Genomic DNA, 19,100 nt, shown 5'->3' with positions numbered 1-19,100 from the left:
GTAAGAACAGGAAATATTTAATCATTAATCACCTTTAGAGTAGAAATACATGTAAGACTACATAACATATGCCACAAAACAACAGGTGCTTCTCAAGGAAGTGATATATATATATATATATATATAGATATATATATATATGGAAAATGTAACAGTAAATAGTAGCAAATTGTAAATGTCATCCAACAGGTGATGACAGAAATATATTCCTGATCTCATTGGTCATTATATATAGATGCCAAGACTTTGTTATAGGCTATATATTTCAAAATATAATTATATAATATATATAGAATTTGTTTTTCAGATAGATATATTACTAAACACTCTCCCCAAACACCTCTGGAAAATTGGGCAAGAGCTGTTTATAGTAAAGTTTTATCGCTAGCTGGATAGTACTGAATAGTAAAAAATCAATTAATTAAAATAATTAAAATGTGCTGTTCTTGAAAAGCACAATTTTGCTCCCAATTAAATCTGTTCATTTATTGACCATTCCTGCACTAGGAATTAAAGACTGAATTTTATATTTAAAATTCATTTTAATTTTGTTTTCTTTCTCCATTAAGATAAGATTTTAAGATTAAAAAATTAATGTAGTAAAGAAACAGACATGATTGCCTATAAGTATAGTTTATTGTTTTTCTTTTTGCTTTTCTCTAAAAATTAATTACCTAAACTCTACCTAATTAGACGTATTATTGCTTCCTAAAAAAAAGGAATTTTTAAAAATCTTTTTAAAAAAATTTTTTTGATGATTGTTTTAAAGATTTTATTTACTTAATTTTAGAGAGAGAAGGGAGGGAGAAAGAGAGAGAGAGAGAAACATCAATGTGCGCTTGCTGGGGGCTGTGGCCTGCAACCCAGGCACGTGCCCTGACTGGGAATCAAACCTATGATACTTTGGTTTGCAGCTCAATCCACTGAGCTATGCCAGCCAGGGCTAGGAATTTTTTTTTAATATAAAAGAATGTAGCTATTATTCACCCTGAAAAAAAAGTAGGGGAGCAAAGAGAAAAACAGCAACTGTCTTGGTCAGTTCAGGCTGTTATAACAAACTACCATAGATTGGGTGGCTTGTAAACAATAGAAATTTATTTCTTGCAGTTCTAGAAGCTGGAATGTGGAGATCAAGATGCTGGCATTGCTGGGTGTGGTGAAAGCCTGCTGTTTTCTCATTGTATCCTCACAAGGTAAGTAGCAAGAGAAGCAAGCTCTCTCTTGACTTTTATAAGGATGCCATTCCCATTTATGAGACCTCCATCCCCATGACCTCATCTGATTATAATCACCTCACAAAGGCCCACCTCTTTACAGCATCACACTGGGGTTAGGGTCTGAACTTACAAATTTGGGGTGACCTAAACATTCAGCCCATAACAGCAATTCTTGGTGAAATAATTTTTTATAGAAATATCTATTATCAACTGGATACTTATCTGAATGTAAAGGAGATGCATCTTTGTATCTTTGATTATTTTCATGCCATGAAATGAGTTAGGCCAGTTGCAGACCATCCCATGGCCACACCAGGAGAGTTTCAGGTTGTAAACAGTTCATTATAAATTCCATTGTACTTTTAGCTAATAATAAAAACCTGGGAATCCAAGCTTCACCAGAGATAAAACCAAAGTTAACCCCGTCCAGCTGTAAGTCAGTTCTATGTTCACAGCAGCCAAGACTGCTTCCTGGGATTTACTGGATATGGTTTCTTTTGCTTTTTCTCAAGGATATTACCATTTGTTTTTTACCTTATAGGAATTCCTCCAAATCTGAATTCTTCTAATGCTACCTTTTTTTTTTTTATTTTTCAGTACTTTCATGGCTTTTTCCCCTTATTTTTGCTTAACATATTTTGTATCAAATGGAATTTTGGGTTGACTAGAAATGGATACCTATGCTCAAACTATTGTATACAAATTTCCCCCTTATACCTCCCTCCACAATCAACACACTGTTGTCCATGAGTCCTTTTTCTTTTGGAGATGGAGAACATTATGCTAAGTGAAATAAGCCTGTCAAAGAAAGACAAATACCATATAATTTCACTCATATGTGGAATCTAATGAACAAATTGAGCTAACAAGCAAAATAGAGACAAACTCATAGAGAGTGGTCTGACAGCTCTGGGGGGGATGATGAGGGGTAAAACTGAGCAAAAAAAATGAGTCATACTTTTATACAATTGATTTTAAAATTCAAATATTGAAATAACTCACTAGCCTAATAAAAGCTTCTTGTTAGATTTACAAACATTAGTTTTTCTCAACAACGCTTTTCAACAGATTGTTCTAGATATTTTTTAGAAAAATACCAAGTTATTTTACTGCTTTGGTAACTCAGTTTCAGTCATTATTATTAAGAAGAATGATTTTATCTTCATATTTCAATCCTGGGCTTTACAAATACAACAGTTAATCCAGTGTAATTTTATTCAAGCAAAAGCAAAGCTACTGTCTTAGTTATTTATAACTGTGGCTAAAATTTTTATCATTGAGTAAAACATAAGTTTGGCTTTCCATTAATAGAATTAAAAACATAGAAAAGTCAAAGAAGGCTTTGTAAAAAAGTGCAATGAAAGAGACTAAATTTTGAGAAACTAAATTGGGCTGGCTGCTCTTGACTTCTCCCATATGGCTGTGTCAATATTCCATCTACATTGCTTAAGTGATGAGTTAGAGAGCTATAGAAATATAAAGTCATCACCTCCAGTTTTTCCTAGAAAATATATTGAGCATTTTCTAGCTTTAAGCTCATTTTATTCGTGTTAATGTTTAATTCATATAGCAAATGAATGGAAAGGTAAAGCTTTCAGATTTGTAAAACCTCATTGAGCATTGCATAATGAAAAGGAAACCTGACTTGATTACATTTTGTGATTTTAAAATTGAACCAAGTCAATTTAATAGCAGCAACCATGGCTTTTTCCATTTGTGAAAAGGTGAGGCAAATGTCTTGCCAATTATATTTGCCATGCTTTCACTTCCTAGTTCATATATATCTATAATCATAATCTCAAATTATTTTCTTTTAATAACTATACCAGTAGGCTGAGATATATTTGCATAGTAAGGTGTTAGAAAACTATTTGAAATAATGGCAATAACAAGAAGTGAATGATTAGCAAGTTGAATTGTGCTGACTGAAAGAATTTCTAAGCTTCAGAGTATCTTTAAAGACATAAGTATAATAGTATGTTCTTGTTTAAGCAAAAGAACAATATTTAAATATTTTGGAACATTTTGAACTATGATAAAAATTATGTAATTAATTTTTCCACAGTATTATCTCTCTCCTAAACATTATAGATACTGAGCAATTAAATAAATGGGTCCATAAGAACCTGCCTCTTTACAGGCTAATTGGCCACTATTAAAACATGTGGGCATACAGTGGTCAGCCCCATCCACAAAGTGTATGTGCTGCTCATGACCGGTGGCTAGTGCATAAAAAATAAGAAAAGGAACTAAGTATTTAATCAAGGGTTACTCTGGGTCGATTTTCTTGTAAGGAGTATTATATGCACTAAGTAATTAACTCCAGGGAAAAATCTATCAGTTAGGAATGACCTCCTTTAATAGATAAAGACACCCAGTCTCTACAGCTTCTATAATTTACCATAGTGTATGAGGAAGATTTAAAAGTTGAACCAAGTTCTCTTTGTTCCACAGCTATGTCCAAAATTTGATCTCGAGTTAAAATATTGAATAATCAATTAAGTACTGAATGATTGCCCTAGGATAGCACTGAGGATGATTTAGATAGAGGGATAACAATTTACATAAAGTCTATTTTGTTTTTCTTTTGCCCACTCCCATGGTCCATCCAATGATTTAATACTGGACTATAAAAATGGAAAAAGGAAAGAGCCTTTTTATTGGATATATTTAATTTAGAAGCAAACAACGATACCAAGTGCCGTTTCTCCTCCCTCCTGCCTGTTCACAGGTGAAGTAGCTATAAAATGTGGATTGAATAGAGCTGAGTTCATTTTCAGGTATTTGGCTTTGACTTAATAGAAAATTCTACAGAAGTTATGTATGTTACAGTAAAGCAATCCCTGCCCAAAGTTCAGCCTTTTCATCCTTTATAATCAGAACAACACTCACTGGTCTCTGTCCTCAAATCTGATTCCTACAGAAATCAGGAAATGAGTGTAATTGGGACCACAAGGGCTGATATTTCTTTAGGCAACCAAGGGAGACAAGTTGTGTCATTACTATATATCACAATGACTTTTTGTCAGATTCTTCTAATAGTACAAAATTATCTTAGTTCAACTGTGCAGTTAGTAACTACATGCTGTTCTAGTATATTAACAGTCTTCACCTACAAAAATGCCAACCTGTCTTCTGTCTGTATAATCCAATAATAAATCAATGCCTTTCTATGGTTCCCCTCTCATTAATTCCATGCTGTTAACTACTTTGTTGTTAGCTATTTTTTTATTCTCTTAGCTGTGTTTTTTTCAAGCCCCTTATATCCTCAACTCCTTGATTGAAAGCTCTTTTTCAACCCTAGGCAAAATTAAAACTCGACTTTCCATTTATGCACCTTTGCCTGTCATGTCAGCATCATTTAACAGTCATTTGGAACATTTCCCCTGTACATGAGTGTGTTGTGCCATTAGTCACAGTGTTCTTCTCCTTTCCTAGTTCCCTGAAGACATAGTATATCTTGTAGAACACTGGATCAGGCTTGAGAAATGTACTTGAGCATGGTAATGGACAGCAACAGTAATCTTAGTAGTGTTTTTCTCTACATCTTTTTTGCTTCCCCAGTAATTCTGGAATTCCCCATGTACTTTTGGATGAATTTTTTGTTTGCCTGTCTAAACATAATATACAGTTATTCCACAGATCTTGAGCTATTACATTATTATTTAAGAAACTGACCAATACTGGAATGAATGAAATTTCCTAACTTTCAAGAAACAACTTTCACCTTGAGTCAATGTTGTCCTCTGATCTAATCACTATGACTGGGGTGAGAGACTATCATTTTACACATATAGTTGTCTGGAGCTATATAAACACATAGAGAGTAAAATACAATCTCTACCTGGTGGAGTAAGGTAGACATCTTTATAGCATACCAGGACTTAATGAGCACAGAGTAGTCATCTAGGGTTTTATGTCAATTTTCACTATTTCTCAAGGGATAATTTTACTTCATACTTCACTGATAAATGAGACCGTCTTCTCTCCCACAGATAAACTCTCTCCCATATGTTGCTATGAGATGGAAAAAGTTTTTCAATGAAGAACAAATCAGAGTAGCTTGAAAATTGAGCTTATGAATTGAACATCATTCTGAAGTGAAAGCTGATAAAAAATAGCACAAAAAATACAGTAAAATGCCTCCAATGACTAGAAATGAAGAGAAGAGAATAAAACGCTAATCTGAAATTTTAAATTTCTTCCTTCTCTTTTCAGGCTCAATGAGTGACTTAAGTATATAGGCTTACAATTTCTATTGTTTACTAAACATAACTCCCACTTTTTCACAGATCTCTTCTCTAACAGACACAAGACACTATTCAAGCAATACTCCTTTACCACACTCTGCGCATCATCTATTGTTATTTTTGTACTAGATCACCTCATCAGCATACAACTGTGTTACTTCTATCTTAGAAAGCAAACAAATATACCAAAACAAAACAAAACAAAACAAAAAAACCCAGATAAACCAAACAAGGAGTAATTTTAGCCCCACTTTTCCTTTCAGGTACTGCCCCATACCCAAATTCTTCAACAGTGTTTGTAATAATCATTTCTGATTTTCTTCTCCCATTCCCTCTGAAACTCCCCATTCTGCTAACAACAATCTTAGTGCAGTTGCTGGTGCTCACCATATTGCCATCATTCATAGTAAATTCTCAGTCCTCATCTTACTTGTCCATCAGCACTTAATAAAAGGAGTGTTCATTCATTCACTTGGCTTCCTTGACACTACCCTGTCCTGGTCTTCTCTTATCCACTAATGCTCCTTCTCACCTTGTTTTGCTGCATGAATTCTGTCAACCCAGTCTCATTCATAAAGTGTCACTGGTTCATTCCTCAGCCCTCAACTCAGCTCTGTCTACTCCTTTGGTGATTTTATCCTGTTTCATGTATTTAAATATCTTCTCTATGATTATAATACCCAGATGTGTTTCTATCTAGAACCTCTCCTAACATATAAGATTCAGATATGCAAATCATTTGCAAATCTCTACTTAGATATCTAATAGGAAACTGAAATATAACGTCCCAAACCAGTCTTCTGATTTCTGCTCTTTCCAAACAATCTTAAACCATCTACATTTAAATCATTTACATTTAAGATGATTGTTGATAGATGCATATGTAGTGTCATTTATTCTTAAACTGTTTTCCTCTGGATTTTTCCCTCTCTTTTTTTCTTCTTCTTCTTAAAACAAGCCTTTTAACTTGTTTGCAGTACTGGTTTGGTGTTAACAAACTCCTTTAATTTTTTTTTTCTTGTCTGGGAAGAGCCTTAATTGTCCTTCAATTTTAAGTGATAGTCTTGCACTGTAAAGTAGCTTTGGTTGTAGGTCCTTGGTTTTCATCACCTTGAATATCTCACACCACTCCCTTCAGGACTGAAATGTTTCTGTTGAGTAATCAGATGCCAATTTAATTGGTGCTCCCTGTAGGTAACTACCTCCTTTTCTCTTGTGACTTTTAGGATTCTGTCCTCGTCTTAAAGCCTTTTCATTTTAACTAAGATGTGTCTCAGTGGAGGCCTCTTTGTGTCCAACCTATTTAGAACTCTCGAGCTTCCTGGACTTGCATATCTTCTTCCTTCATCAGATTAGGGAAGTTTTCATCATTATTGCCTCAAATAGGTTCCCTCCCTTGCTCACTCTCTTCTCCTTGTATTCCCATGATACAGATTTTGTTATACTTCATGTTGTCCAAAATATTTCTTAAGCTCTCCTCATTTTTTCAAACTTGATTTTCCTTTTGCTGCTCTGCCTGTTTTTATTTTTCATTTTTTACCTTGTTTTCTAGAACACTGATTCAATCATATTCTTCATCCAACCTACTGTTTATTTCCTCCAGTGTATTATGTATTTCAAATATTGCATTCTTCATTCCTGACTGGCCCTTTTTTATAGTTTCTATGTCTTTTTTCATGCTATTGAGTATTCTTATAATCATTATTCTAAACACTGTATCTGGTAAATTGTTCGCCTATATTTTGTGTACTTCTTTTGGAGAATTCTCTTGTTTCATTTGGGGAGTGTTTCTTTGTCTTCCCATTTTGGCTGCTGCTTTGTATTTTTCACCTAAGATGTTACACTAAACAGTCATTAAACTGAGTAGCTGTTAATATAATCATATTGTAATCAATAGCCTGGCTTAAGCACCACAGGGTGGGGCAGAGTAATTCCTGTGGGTGGGAGTATTGCTTCCCCTCAGGCTGATGCCACTCAGAGAAGAGGCTCTGCCTGTGAACAATGACCCCTGCAGTATGGAGAATGACTCAACTCAGGGATCCTAGTGGCTATTCCTTCTCTTCTCTTCCCAGAGCCACCAAGCCCAGACTTTCCTCAAGTGTCTCTAGTCCAATTTGCTCTCCCTTTGCTGGAGACTAGGGTAAGTTGCTGTAAGTGAAATTTTGTGTTTTAGCCCTTAAAAAGGCTCTCTGGGTCTTCAGCTATCTCTCCTTGGCATGTAGAATCCCTGCTGCTTTCCACAGCTGGATGTTATCTGGGTTCCTTTCCAGCTCTGGTGTTGTAGGCTGGGGAGCCCAACTTGGGGTTTGGACCCCATTCTTCTCAAGGTTAACCACTGGGCCACTGAAATATTCCTCTGAAACTTCAGCTGCCACCTATAGGAGCCCAGCCAGCCCTTTCATGACTACTCTGCTTTCCCTACCAGTCACATTGTGGTGAAGTAGTTTCTTCTGTCTGTTCATGGTTATAAGGTTTCTCTCCAGCTAGTGTTTATTTGGTTATTCTGGATGATTTCTCTATAATTTAGTTATAATTCCAGATTGGTCCTGGAAGGACATTACTGTAGCTTCCACTTACTCCTCCACTATCTTGGATCCTCCATATCAATTTTAAATGATGCATAATATATTTTGCTTATTAATTCTATCTTTCCTACTATAGTATATTAATTCCATGAGGACAACTATTTTTATAAGTTTTGCTCCCTGCTGTGTTCCCAGCACTCAGAGTAGCTGGCACATGGCAAATCTAAAAATATTTTCTGTATGATGAACAATATATTGATTATATCTGTTCTGTATGGAAACCCTGGGCAGTCTGATAATTCTCTCCTGGGTTCCCTTTTTTACCATTAGTCACTGCCAGAAACTTAGAGTAAGATCCCACCACTCCTGAGTCAATGAGTGAAATAAGACATTTGTTCCTTAACCTTCCTGTGCTACCCCTTCAGTACCTCCACAATTACCACTGATGTGAAACACAAATGAACAGATTTTATGGTTATTTTAGAAGGAAATTGGAGGACAAGTTAAAATATATTAATGTATTTACTACTTGTTCAACTGCTATTAATTATCTGGAATTTCTTTAAGTCTGAAATGTATCTCTACTATGTATTTGATCCTGCGTATACAAGGTAATATCTCTATGCAAAACTACGTGTATTAAACAACCCTTCACATCACCACAGCCCCTTAAAATAACTTCATGACTTAAGACCCTCCCCTACCACTGCCACTTTCCCAAAAGCCCCATTAAAAACCCCAAATATCTTTAAGTCCAAAGTAATATCCTCCCAAGTGCCACAGCAATTTTGAAAGGCCAGTGCAGGTAGAGTCTTGCCATATATGTCTTTTCACTGAAGGAGGACAGCAGAGTTAAAGTGGAGCAGGTGAATTCCTTCTGGTTCAAGGTCCTTCATGTTATTTTTACCTCTGTAAGGTTTAAGCAACAGATATGTTCCATATTGAAACTATTAAATTTGATATATATACATCTATAAAAATAAAAATTATTTTCCAGGAGGACTGCAATGTAAAATGATTATTTCCTCAATCAACAAGTTTCTTTGTTTCTTCCCAATATCACAAAATTAGCATGTGCACTTAGTATAATGTCTGTAATTATTCAAACAGGCCATTATCTTAAAAAACTTTTCACAATAATACAAAAATATATTTGGAGGAATTCACAAGTGGATGAAGCAAAAATGAGTACTACTTCTAAAAAGAGAGAAAGGAATTGTTTTTAAAACATACTTCAGAAAGACAATGGTTAAAAAAGTATTATAGTACTAGTATTCAAAAGAACATATTATGCTTTGATTCACAATTACTATCCCAGAAAGGTCATAATATGCAGGAAAATCTAGTATAACAAATATGGAATTTTAAAAACATGAACATCATATATAATAAATGGTCCTGCAATCATTAGTTATCTATTGAAAGAAAATTAGGTTGTAAATCCATGCTTACTACAATTTCCAGATATAAAGATATAAAAAAAAAGAAGAAATTTGTAAAAAGAAATAACAATGTCCTAAAAAGAAGACATTGATCCAAAATATTGGTGGAAATAACTTCTAAACAGGACACAAAAGGCAGAAAACATTACCATTTGAAGTATAGTATCATAATTAGAAATACATTTTAGATAGCTAAATAATGTTTTATATGATATTAATAAGCAAATATGTATTTCTAAATATGACTGATTTGTTTTTGTATATAAACAAAAAGTTCTGAGGTTGGAGAGTTATTTCCAAGAGTTTTATTCTCATGGGTCCTCTGCTTTAGTTTATTCTGCCACCAGCCTTAAGTTAAAGAGGTGCAGTACAAATCTTGGCAGCATCAGGTTCTCTGTCCAGTGTTTGTGAGGTGCCATCTGGCACAGGAATCTTAATTGCAAACTGAGTTTAATGACCATCCTGGGTGACATCTATTGTGGATTCATCTTTGCTACTGTTGCATCATCCATGTACCATTCTAAGCAGAAGAATAACAGTCACAAATCTAAACAGAGCTTTACATTGTTTTCAATTCCAAAGGCCTTTTAAAAATGTGATATTTAGCAGGAAAAATAGACTAGCTAACAAAGGTGGAACATGTCGTCATACCTAATGAACTAGTGTCAGTAAAAAGCAAAGGTCTGATACAGAGAGCCACATTCTTGTTCTGAGCTGCCCCGCTGCAGGACATTTTTTGACTGAAAGCTCAGAACAATTTATTTGCTCATAATCCAAATCAAGAAACTAGCATTGCTTTGGACTTCAAATAAAATAAAGACATACTATCTCAGATGAGGAAACACCTAACATAAATTTCTTTTTTTTTAAAGATTTTATTTATTTATTTTTTAGAGAGGGAAGGGAGGGAGAAAGAGAGAGAGAGAGAAACATCAATGTTCGGTTGCTGGGGGTCATGGCCTGCAACCCAGGCATGTACCCTGACTGGGAATTGAACCTGTAACACTTTGGTTCGCAGCCCATTCTCAGTCCACTGAGCTACACCAGCCAGGGCTGAATTTCTTATATAAACTAAGACTTACACAAGATGGGACAAAAATAGATTTATAGTTGTTTGTATAAAAAGTAAAGTTTATTTTTGTATTATTATTTATTAATTATATTATTTTCCATATAAATGTAAACCTACTTTTTCCTACCCTGTATATGAGCCAAAAAGAAAAAGAAAACCAAAGGAAGATGAAATTAGAGTGAGCAATTTATATAGCAGAACTGCACAGTGAGATGGTAAGAAACATGGAGGTTATATTTGGATGTTAATTATCACTAAAATAACTACCCATGATGCTATATTTATGGTCCAGGTATATCTGGGATTTTTTTTGTCTCTTAATTATTTCACTTGTTTTTTTTATTGTTCAATTACAGTTATTCTCACTTCTCCCCGTTACTCTCCTTTCCCTACTCTGCCCACCCCCACCTACCACATTCAACCTTACCCCACCCCTCCTTGTCTTTGTCCATGGGTCCTTTATACATGTTTCTTGACAACCCTTCCCTTTCTTTTCTCCATTATCCTCTTCTCCTCCCTCCCCTCTGGTTAGTGTCAGTTTGTTCTTTATTTCAATGTCTCTGGTTCTGTTTTGCTCACTTGTTTGTTCTATTGATTAGGTTCTACTTATAGGTGAGATCATATGGTATTTGTCTTTCACTGCCTGGCTTATTTCACTTAGCATAATGCTCTCTGAGGCACATCAGAGATCTTATAGAATGACCCATTTCAACATAAACTCAAAAATTTCATTAGAAGGAAATCATGAAAGCCTCTTTGAAAACCATGTCAAAAGGAATATTTTATGGTTTGTGGTACTTCATTTCTATGGAAAAAAGTCAATTTTGTTTCTGTATTTAATGAACTAATCCAACTCTATCAATAAATTACCTTTGTGGAATTTTTCTCTGCTAAAATAATCAGTAAGTAAAAAAGAGGAATATGACTCAATCTATATTTTCTATCTATATATTCTACCACCAAATTATACTTAAATATTTATAGATATAGTATCAAAATAGTACATAAAAATTTTTGTAAAAAAACTACATTTCTGGTGTGATTGCATCCTGTGTATCTGTTCTTTTATTATCATATTTTTTAAATTGATGTTCAAGTACAGTTGTTTACATTTTCTCTCCACCATGGCCACCAGCCCCATCCTTGATCCTACCCCTTTTGACTTTGTCCATGTGTCCTTTATATATCTTCCTTGATGATCCTTCCCCTGTTTTCCCCCACTGTCCCTCTCCCCTCTGATTACTGTCAATTTGTTCTTTATTTCAATGTTTCCAGTTATACTTCACTTGCTTGTGTTTTGTTGATTAAGTTCCACTTATAGGTGAGATTATATGTTATTTGTCCCTCACTGTCTGGCTAATTTCCCTTAGTGTAATGCTCCCCAGATCCATCCAGGCTGTTGTGAAGGGTAGGAGCTCCTTTTTTCTTTCTGCTGTGTAGTATTCCATTGTGTAAATGTACCATAGTTTTTGATCCACTCATTTACTGATGGGCACTTATGTTGCTTCCAACACTTGGCAATTGTAAATTTTGTGCTGCTGTGAACATTGGGGTGCATAGGTTCTTTTGAATTGGTGTTTCAGGATTCTTAGGGTATAATCCCAGCATCTTGTGTGTCTGTTCTGCAGAACTGAAGTCATTTATCTCCACCCATCTTCTCTCGCACCTGAGTGGGTGCCACCACCCAAAGGGAGATTCAACAGACATGGACATGAGCCCTCTGAGGCACCAGAATTTTCTCTATGGTTGTGAACCAAAAGCTAACAAAGATTATGACTTTAAGGTGGATAATGATGAAAATGAACAATTTTCTTATGAGTGGTCATTTTAGGGTCTGGTGCAAAGGATGAATTACACATTGTTAAAGCAGAGGGAATGAATTATGAAGGCAGTCCAATTAAGGTAACTCTGACAACTTTGAAAATGTACACCCAATAGTTTCCCTTGATGGCTTTTAAATAACACTACCTGTGGCCTTACAGTTGAATTGTGGTACAGGGCCTTTGCTATTAGTGGACAGCACTTAGTAGCTATAGGGGAAGATGAATGGGAAAAGCATGTGAAACTCCTGAGTATATCTGGAAAGTGTTCTGCTCCTGGAAGTGGTAGCAAGTTTCCACAATAAAAATAAAAACATGCAGTTTGATGAAGATAGTAAGGACTGTGATGATGATGATGGTAATGATGATGATGATTTTGGGGATGAGTAAGATGAATAAAAAGCTCCAGTAAAGAAAATCTGCTTAAGATACTGTAGCCAAAAATGCACAAAAATCAAACCAGAATGGAAAATACTCAAAACCACCAAACCAAGATAAAAAAGCCAAGAATCCTTCAAAACACAGAAAAAAAATTCTAAAATACTGAAAGGACCTAGTTCTGTAAAAGACATTAGAACAAAACTTCAAGCAAGTATAAAAAATGTTGGTTCACTTATCAAATTGGAAGCCAACTCCATCAATTATGTGAAGCATTGCTTCTGGATGACTGACCATGAGACTATTCAAGACCTCTGGCAGCAGAAGTAGTCTCTTTAAGAAAATAGTTTAAGTAGTTTGTTAAAAATTTTCATCTTTATTTCTGTAACAATTGATGTCCGGGTGCCCTTTTTAAAATACAGAGGGAGAACTTTCTGTGTCCCATAGATGTTGTTTAGATTCCATTGCCAAGAATGTGTTGCCAAAATGCCTGTTTAGTTTTTTTAATCATTTTTTGTTGTTATTCTATTACAGTTGTCCCAGTTTCCACCACTTTGCCCTCCTCCACCCAGCCTAACACCCTGCTACCACAGTCAATCCCCACACCATTATCCATGTCCATAAGTCATTCATACATGTTCTTTGACTAGTCCCTTCCCCTTATTTCCACCACTATCCCCCTTCACCGCCATTCACTTTGAGTTTATGTTTACATGCCTATGGTTGTGTCTTGTTTATTAGTTTATTTTTTGTTCATTAGATTCCTCTTATGGGTGAGATCATATGGTATTTGTCTTTTACTGACTAGCTTATTTCACTTAGCATAATGCTGGGAATATACCCTAAGAATTCCAAATCACCAGTTCAAAAGAACTTATATACCCAATGTTCATAGCAGCACTATTTACAATAGCCAAGTGGTGGAAGCAACCTAAGTGCTCATCAGTAAATGAGTGGATCAAAAACCCGTGGTATGTTTACACAATGGAATACTATATAGCAGAAAGAAAGAAGGAATGCCCATTCTGTTTTTAAAGATGGTAGTCCACGCTTTCCTTAGTTTTAAGTAATTATGGAATATTATAATAGAACATGGTAGTAGTAGTCATAAGACAAATAGAAATATTGGTGAAAAAATATACATGTGAAATAAATTCAGTATTTTAATAAAATAAAAAATGGACTCTGCATGAAATATGTGGTATTCTTTTACATATAAATGATATGATGGCCCATAATTCATTCTTTCAAGGAGGACTTTACATGTTGTGCCATGCATGTGCTCAGTGCTGGGCATGCTGAATTTGGGGGGAAAATGACATCAATTCTTGACTCAAGGAACACATGGTTCCGTAGATGTGTATTCTGAACAGTTTTTAACAACATGGACAAGATGGATGCATTGAATTGTCTGTCTTCTCTGGTATAATATTTTGACTAGTGTTATGGCTTTGTAAAATTGCTCACTGGCAAAGCTATAGCTTTGGTCAAAAAATGGGACATGGCCAGAGAAGAGAGATATTCTGTGGTCAACAGAAAGAATTATGTTTAGGCTTATAAAGCATCCCAATGCTCAACTTCAACTACATTATGTTTATAACTTTCTGAAGACAGGTACAATAAAGAAAGGAAAAATAAGTTTTTATATCTCAATTTTTTATTTCTCTTTCAATTATATTTTTTTCCATTTCTGTTTGTCCCCTTTATACCCTCTCCCACTTCCACCCACCCTCACCCCACCCCCTATAACCACCACACTGTCATCCGTGTCCATGGGTCCTTTTTTCTTTTTGTACCCCATAGTACAGCACCCGCTCCTAAGCTGTCAACCTGCTCATTCTCTGAGTCGGTCCCTATTTTGCTTGTTAGCTCATTTTGTTCATTAGATTCCACACATAGGTGAAATTATATGGTATTTGTATTACTCTGACTGGCTTATTTCATTTAGCATAATGTTCTCCGGTAAGTAAAAATCTTGTATTGATGGAGGTGTCAAGTTGGATCTTCTTGGGGGAAATAGTATCTGAATCATAAAAATGTTTCTCTTGCCATCATTTAACTTAGAAGTAGTGTACATTGGTAAAAAATTTCACAAGCAACAACAGTGTCTAGCCAACCTGGAAAATTACTGAGTGTTAAAATGGCTTGCATGAGACTAGATAGTAGTTTGGAGGTAGGGCTGGTTCTGTATGTTTTATAAGACCCCTTTTGTCCTGACCTTGTCCACTATTTTGTCCTTACGGAGGACAGATGTGTGATAGATCAGTCCATATGAAAACAATAATCCATTTTTAGTTTTCTGAGGAAGTTCCAAACTGCTTTCCATAGTGGTTGTACCAGTCTGCAGTCCCACCAACAGTGCACTAGGGACCCCCTTTCTCCACAGCCTCTCCAACACTTGTTGTTTGTTGCTTTGTTTATGATGGCCATCCTGATTGGTGTGAAGTGGTATCTCATTGTGGTTTTAATCTGCATCTCTCTGATGGCTAGCGATATTGAGCATCGTTTCATGTGTCTTTGGATTTTCTGTATGTCCTCCTTGGAGAAGTGTCTGTTCAAGTCCTTTGCCCATTTTTTAATTGGGTTACTGTATCTTAAGAATACTAAAACACCAATTCAAAAGAACCTATGCATCCCAATGTTCATAGCAGCACAATTTACAATAGCTAGGTGCTGGAAGCAACCTAGATGCCCATCAGTAAATGAATGGATCAAAAAACTATGGTACATTTACACAATGGAATTCTATGCAGCAGAAAGAAAGAAGGAGCTCCTACCCTTTGCAACAGCATGGATGGAGCTGGAAAGCATTATGCTAAGCGAAACAAGCCAGGCAGTGAAAGACAAATACCACATGATATCACCTTTAACAGGAATCTAAACAACAAAACAAAACAAAACAAAACAAAAAACTAGCAAAATATAACCAAAGACACTGAAATAGGGGATAGTCTGACAGTGACCAGAGGGGAGAGAAGAGGGAATTTCAGGGGGGAATGGGTAGGGTTTACAGGAACAAATTTGGAGGACACATGGACAAAAACTAGGGGTGGGGGGTAATGGGGGGGAAGGGGGGAGGGTTGGGTGGGTGGGATGGAATGGGAGTAGGGGGGAGAAAACTGTACTTGAACAATGATTAAAATTAAAAAAAATAAAATAAAATGTTTCCTTCACTAAAAAAAAAACCAATAATCTAAATGTTACTCATCATTTTCAGAAACACAGAGATTCTATATCTTGCAAAATCAACTTGTGTAAAGATACTTCAACTTACTATTTAACTCTTGAAAATTCCTGTACTCCTATTTCTATATTTTCCTAGATTTATCTAGCATTTCCATGCTTGTACACATATATGCATATGCATCTGTATATATAAATCATGTTTAATTTTGTGTTGAATTCTAAGTGAATCATAAGGATTCTTAATTTTTTTTGCCAATGGGTATAAAATGGAAGGTCATAAAAGCTAGTTCTTTTAGAAAAATTATTATTAAAATATTATTAAATATCTTGAATATATTATAGGTTATTTTGCATTCATAATTAATGTATTCTAAATACAAAATGCTTTTTAAAAATAGTGGCTGTTGTCTGTTCTCCTCTTCAATAACTGTATTTGTTTAGTTTAGGCCAAAATAATGTGGAGTAACTATTCATCACTCTATACCAACAGCCTCCTAGTCTGTAATATACCACGTTTCTACCCATGCCAAAATTTCACTATAGAACACCTAATGTTATCTTTCTACAACATAAAATCAATTACCACTTATCATTTTTTAAAAAAGCAAAAACAGGCCCCTGGCTGGCGTAGCACAGTGGATGGAATGTGGGCTGCGAACCAAAGCATCACAGGTTCGATTCCCAGCCAGGGCACATTCCTGGGTTGTAGGCCATGGCCCCCAGCAACCACACATTGATGTTTCTCTCTCTCTCTCTCTCCCTCTCTCTCTCTTTCTCCCTCCCTTACCTCTCTAAAAATAAATACAATCTTTAAAAAAAGCGAAAACATTAAAACCTTATTTTTAAACATTAACTAAGGAATATAATGTCTATATCTCTGAATAAGAGCCTTAACAAGCTAACTCCAGTCTCTCAATTTTTTTCTATTAAGTCTTACAATAATGCCTCATATTCTAGCTATATTAAATGCCTCCATGCACTAAATACATTTTACTATAACATCTTATTTTTAATAAAGAAACAATTCATCTAATCTTTTATGCATGCTATCTACTTAGAATACTCTTTTCTACCAGAGGCTGGGTAACTCCCTCTTGTTTTTCATGACCCAAGATTATTTCCCTCTGGTAGGCAAGCATCACTGTTCTGCTACCTTTGAAATCCCACAGCACTCTCCCTGCTTATTGTATAATAACTGTTAATTATATGTCTATATCCTTGTGAGGGAGGGAATGAGGTTCTACTACCAGATAAATAACTCATGCTTTCATGAGTTTTATTTTATTATATTTTATTATATACAGCGATCCCTCACCTATCATGGGAGTTACGTTCTAGAGACCCCCACAATAGGTGAAAATCCACAAAGTAGTGGCATTATATTTATTTTATTACTTACATATATTTTAAGACTTTATAAACCCTTCCCACACTCCTATAAACCTTTCCCACTCTCTGATGAACATTTCCCACACTCTTATAAACACTTCATATGCTCTTAAACACTTTCTACACTCTTAAACCTACATAATTTTAACAACATATAAAATTCTATATGGGAACTCACCAGTGAAGTATACAGTTGTCCCTTGCTATACTGTGATATAACAAGGAACGACTGTATTTTATTTTTGAGGATACACACACACACAAACACACACACACGTGTGTGTGCCCATGTTTTATTTGGGCTTACACTGAGCTAAAAAAAAACACACAAAATCTTGTATGTCCAGGGTTGGATCTCTGAAAAATCATTCATGGTGTCCATTAATTGAAAACAGAATGAGTTACAGAATTTAAACCCAAACTAAGAAGAAACCTAAGTAAAGCTTTGAGAAAAAGAGAAAAACATCTCATTCTTTTGATGATGATTTTTGCATTATTGCTAAGAGATTGCTTCTGCCTAGAAATTTGTGTGGTGTTAATTTCCATATGGAGAGTGGATGGGAGTTAAGAAGTGAAAAGTAACAAGTATCTCAAATTCTTTGGAGCTAAAAGAGAACCAGTCTAGTTTGTAACTGAATTAATATGGGGCCCTCATGCTCTGAGAAAAAAATTAATTTTGGAAAATCATAAATATGCCTTTTTAAACAGCTTTTTGAGTTATAAATTATATACCCTAAATATTCACTCATTTTACATATGCACTTCAATGCTTTTAGTAACAGTATTGTACAATTATTACTACAGATTCAACTGAGAATGGTGTTATCCTGTTTAATGAGATACTGAGTTGCTTTTTAGTCACAAATCCATAGCCATGAAGCCAAAACATGCTCAGAGGAGAAACTTTGACCTCCAGCTGCACTTAGAACCACAGTGTTGTTCCCCCAAACACATGCACACACACAGAACCAAAGTCAAGAATGTAACCCTGGAATTGGAAAACCAGTACTCTTTCAGATGCAAAGGGTCCATTGCCAGGAAGATCCTATGCTGGCTCCCATTTACCATAAATGAATGGCTAAATTCCAAGATCCTCCAATTAAAATTCACCCCACCAGCACTTCTGAATTCCCATTCCTCCAAACTCTTTAAACAGCTATTTCAGTGGATGAAATGGATTTGAAGCATTAGTAAATCCATCTTTTTGGTCGGTGCCTTCTCAATCAATGTTTTTCCTTATTTCAAACTCTGATTTTTTGTGATTTGACCTTTTGAAGTATCAGACACATAAATTGGGGTTCAGTAGTACAATCATTACCACTATCTAGTTTTAGGACATTAGCATCACCACAAAAATATTATATGTTTTCTGACTACTTGTGTCTAATCCCTGTTCATATCCCTAGTGCTAGGCAGCCATTAATTTATTTTCTGTGTATAGATTTGCCTTTTTTGTACATTTCATGTAAGTGAAATAATAAAATAACCTTTTGCTATTGGCTTCTTTCGCTTAGCATAATGTTTTTAAGCTTCATATTATAGCATGTATCAGTAGTTCACTCCTTTTTAATTGCTAAATTGTACCTCTTTGTATGATATACCACACTTGTTTATCTTTTTACCAAATGATGGACATTCAATTTTTTTTTACAATTTGGGGTTATTATAAATAATGCTGTTGTGAACATTCATGTACAAGTTCTTTGTACAAGTATTTGTACAGAACATGTATTTTCATTTTTTTCAAGTGGAGTCCTAGGAGTGGGAATCCTTGTCATATGTTAACTTTATTTTTAACCTTTTTTTTTAGTTCCTAAATTC

At 35.1% G+C, this 19,100-nt stretch overlaps 1 pseudogene; it reads left to right on the top strand.

Annotated features, from left to right (window-relative positions):
• The first annotated feature begins 1,135 nt into the window (after positions 1-1,135).
• Positions 1,136-13,043, top strand: LOC114507314 (annotated as a pseudogene).
• The last annotated feature ends 6,057 nt before the right edge of the window (positions 13,044-19,100 follow it).

Source organism: Phyllostomus discolor, chromosome 10 (genome assembly GCF_004126475.2).
Source record: "Phyllostomus discolor isolate MPI-MPIP mPhyDis1 chromosome 10, mPhyDis1.pri.v3, whole genome shotgun sequence".
NCBI classification, from domain to species: Eukaryota; Metazoa; Chordata; class Mammalia; order Chiroptera; family Phyllostomidae; genus Phyllostomus; species Phyllostomus discolor.
The sequence above is the reverse complement of the archived record's forward strand: the minus strand, read 5'-3'. Positions and strand labels throughout refer to the sequence as shown.